Source organism: Panthera leo, chromosome F3, assembly GCF_018350215.1.
Source record: "Panthera leo isolate Ple1 chromosome F3, P.leo_Ple1_pat1.1, whole genome shotgun sequence".
Classification (NCBI taxonomy): domain Eukaryota; kingdom Metazoa; phylum Chordata; class Mammalia; order Carnivora; family Felidae; genus Panthera; species Panthera leo.
Window position 1 is genome coordinate 2,634,137 of NC_056696.1, and position 4,413 is coordinate 2,638,549.

A 4,413-nucleotide genomic window follows, 5' to 3' on the forward strand; every position below is an offset into this window, starting at 1 on the left:
TGATCCTGGTTGTAATATACCCAACTGGGAGCTTGTAAGATCTCCTCCTTTTGGACCAACAGCAAGTTTTTGCCGTTTTCTCCGAATATCTGGGGCCCATCGAGTGACAAATTTGTCTTTTAGAATCGTCTCAGCCTCAGGGGTGTCAGGGGGATAGCCGTATATTTCATGAGAGCCCCCTTAACCTTTCCAGGCAGGCCACCAGGGTTTTATTATGTGTCTGTAAGACAGTGGCTACTTTAGCATAATTGAAAGGCTTAACTTCAGACCTCCTGACCATATATAAAAGTCCTTTTTAAAGATTTTCCTTTATAAACCTTTTACAACTTTACTTTGCTTTTAGATTTGACCTAAGCCTTTTTTTTTTTTTTTTCCCCTAAACAGCCAGTCTCATTTAGGACAAAGTTACCTTTTTTTTTTTTTTTCACCTTTAACAAAAAATGTATTTTCATTCCTTATATATTTTTTATATATCCACTTTTCCACACGGAGATTGCTTTTCTTATTTCCATCAGTCTTAACTACATTTAGCAGAATTTTAACTCATAGAAACTTTAGTCTCCAGTGAAAACTAAGTATAACCAATTGTGACCTGTTACATCAGAATTTCTTAGATGGCAAATTTTTGAATCAATTAAGCACAAAACATGTTTTCCCACAGATCCAAATATCCTTAGTTTTTTGCAACAAGTCAGAAGCACAAACCTACATATCTAGTAATTAGTGCTTTAGCCTCTTATCTCGTTAGACATCCAATGAATTCAATCCCAATTTATCCTGCAAGCAAAAACTAATGTTTTAGGTTACCAAAGACTTTGAAAGCTATCTTTTTTTTTTAATTTTTTAAATTAGTTTTCTTTATTTTTGAGAGGCAGAAAGAGAGGGAGACACAGAATCCGAAGCAGGCTCCAGGTTCTGAGCTGTCAGCACAGAGCCCAATGCAGGGCTCAAACTCACGGACCGTGAGATCATGACCTGAGCCGAAGTCAACCGACTGAGCCACCCAGGAGCCCCTTTGAAAGCTATCTTAACAATTACTCATGAAAACTATGAGACAGACGAAATTAACCATCACTTTAAGCCATCCTTTTGTTAACAAACTGGGACAGAGATAACATGAGCTCATTTGACCTTCAGCAAATCTAGGTAGAGTAAAAGTTCTTTCTTATTTAATGTTGATAAGCATTCTTTATCTCAAACCAACAAACTTAAATTGGCTCAAACATTGAATACGTTTGACTTGGGTCCACATAAGACAGTTTGTTCCCCGTGGTTGATTTTTCCCTGGGACGTTGGTGGGGAAATCTGACTTCAGGGGTCTTTGCTCCTCGACCTCTGGGGAGGTCAAACTCCAGGTTTGTTTGTTTTTTTTGTTTTGTTTTGTTTTGTTTTCCACCGGTGGAATTAGGCAGTCAGTGTCAGTACAGAGAAGCCAGGGAATTTCCCTGAAACAAAGGGAGTTTCAGCAGCTGCTTGGGAATATTCCTTGAAGTCCCCGTTCTGAGGTAGAGTAACCAGAGACAGTTGGCTCTAATCATCACAGTCATTGGCCCAGCAAATGAGGGAGAGACAAGTCCCCGCACAGTCACACAGCGACTCCAACCCACCGCCGAGTGCCCAGCGCCTTAGAGTTGTGGCTTTGTTCCTCGTCCCTTTTGGAACAGCTAGGGCAGCTCCGGGAGGTGATCAGGCTCCCCTTCTGCCTCTCAGGGGCAGGTCTGCCAAGAGGAACCTGGGTTCTTACCAGTCTGATGGGCGGCGCTACCCTGCGCTGGTTCCTGGGCCTCACGGGTTCCGCTGGCACACATGGGGTCCTCGCCCCGGCCAGAGGGCTAGTCTTGCGAAGATCAAGTGATCCCCTGGTGCCAGGTGAGCCTCCTCTCCCTGCGCCCCGGGGTTCTCATCCCTGGTGACAAAGGAGGTGGAAACGCACCGTCTCTGAATCCCGGACGAGCCCCCAAGTCATGCAGCAGGATTTTCACACAGAGTCGTGACGTCAAGGCTTTTCTTTCCTGGAAGCAACTTTATTCCTGCCAACACCACTCAGTTGGGTTCCCACCCAAAGAACTGAGTCCCGAACACCACGTGGCATAGTTTTTTTAAATATATTTTCTACTTCCTTGTCTCCCGTATATGGTAACATGCAAACATGCAGTCTGATTCAGTGGTCTCTTGTTACAAGGTCGTGAGGGATGCTGTCACAGAGGCATTTGGCCAGGTTGCCTTGAGGTTTTTTTGTTTTGTGTTTTTCTTTCCTTAGGGAGGGGACTCTACCACAAAACAGGGTTCCTGTTTTTTAAAAAAAGTGGTGGGTCAGATTTGGCCCGTGGGCTGTAGTTTGCTGATGCCCCACAGGTCTAGAGCAAGAATCTGCTCGCTTCTGGTTGAAGAAAGGTTTTCAGCTTTGTCTTGCTAACTCAGTCACCCTGCTTTTCACCTTACAAAAACTCGTTGACATTTCTCCTCTGCTGCTATCTTTTCTCCCACTCACTTTATCCCTGTGGCATTTACAGCTGTTTTCCCCCTCTGTAGTTATTTTCACGTTGTTTTCAGTAGCGGAGGCAAATGCATGTTCGTTAGGTCCACAAGTTTTTAAGCTTTTTCTTTCAAAATAATTCCAAACTTAAAAGTTGTTGCAAGAATGGGACAAAGAGCTACCATACACCCTTTACCCAGTTACAAATTGTTAATACTTTACAGCATTTCCTTTATAATTTCCCCCTCTAGATACAACCATTTCAGACCTGGTGTTCTATTCACTACTCCTTAAATACTTAAGTGTAGTTAAAAAAATTTTTTTTAATGTTTATTTATTTTTGAGAGAGAGAGAGAGAGAGACAGAGTGTGAGCAGGGGAGGGGCAGAGAGAAAGAGGGAGACACAGAATCTGAAGCAGGCTCCAGGCTCTGAGCTATCAGCACAGAACCCGACGCAGGGCTCGAACCCACAGACCTTGAGATCGTGACCTGAGCTGAAGTCAGATGTTCAACCAACTGAGCCACCCAGGTGCCCCTTCAGTGTATATTTTCTAAGAGCACAGATATTCACTCAGAAAAGAACTCAATTTTCCAAGATTTATGATGCTGTTGTTGAATCTACAGACCTTTCTCAGACGTCCCCCGTAAGTCCTTTCTAGAACTGTTCTCAGCCCAGGGCCGGGTCCAGGTACAACACTGTGGTTGGTTTTCAGGACTCTATAGCCTCCTTTAATGAGGAAAAGCCTGTCAGCCTTGTTTTGTGTTTCGTGACACTGACGTTGTTTTGACATTGCCATTTTTGGAGATACAGGCCATTAGTTTGTGGAACGTTACTTAATTTGGGTTTTGGGTGATTTTTCTCATGTGTTCATTTTTGACATAAAGAATGCTGTTTCCTTTGTGGTGAACCCAGAACTGATCTACAATTTTTATTTAAGATTGCCCCCCACCCCCACCCCCACCCCCCGGAAATCATTTTTCATTCTACTTGAGGTTCCTGGAAACTTTCCAGATGTTACAAGCACAGAACGGTCTTTGTTCTGATTTTTTTTTTTTTTAATCTAATGTATTCTAGAGGTCCCATTATATCCATTCTTTTGCTTCATAAACCTTTTCAGTGGCTTTTGACACATGACAGTGAATACATGACTGTCTAAACTTTGCCCTGTTGACTGGGACTCTGCCTTATTTATTTATGGACTGCATATACACAGACTGCGATTGGAAATGCCTTGCACTATCGTAGATTTCATATTCTAGTGCTGGGTGGATGATGGAAACAAGGAGGAGGGTGTTAGGACCCAGCAGTGAGCCCTGAGGTGACAGTCTCACCACAGTTACTTGGTTTTATTTTTTTAATCTTTTATTTTTAGTTTATTTATTTATTTAGAGAGAGAGAGAGCACAAGCAGGGGAAGGGCAGAGACAGGGAGAGAGAGAAGCCCAAGTGGGCTCCAGCACCATCAGCCCACAGCCTGATGTGGGGGTTGGAACTCAAGAACCTTGAGATCCTGACCTGAGCTGAGATCAAGAGTCAGATGCTTAACCCACTGAGCCCCCCAGGCGCCCCCACTGTAGTTCCTACAAAAACAGTTACTGAAATGTAATTCACACACTATGAAATCCACCCTCCTAAAGTGTACCGTTCAGTGGGGTGTGCAGCCATCACCAGGACCTAATTTTAGGGTTAGAAGGCGATTGCCATCGTTACGCCAGTTGTACCATGATTTGTTACAGCAAATTTGAGTCCCTTGGTGAACCGGCCAGAACTTCTACGTGAAAGATTTGGGGGAAGGTTGGCGTGTGTGTGTGTGTGTGTGTGTGTGTGTGTGTGTGTGTGTGTGTGTAACAGACGGCAAGTTTTGGAAGAGTACAGAGATGCCAGGGCCCGCAGGGTGACAGAAGGCTCCTGCAGGAGGGCACCATTTCCGGGTGCGG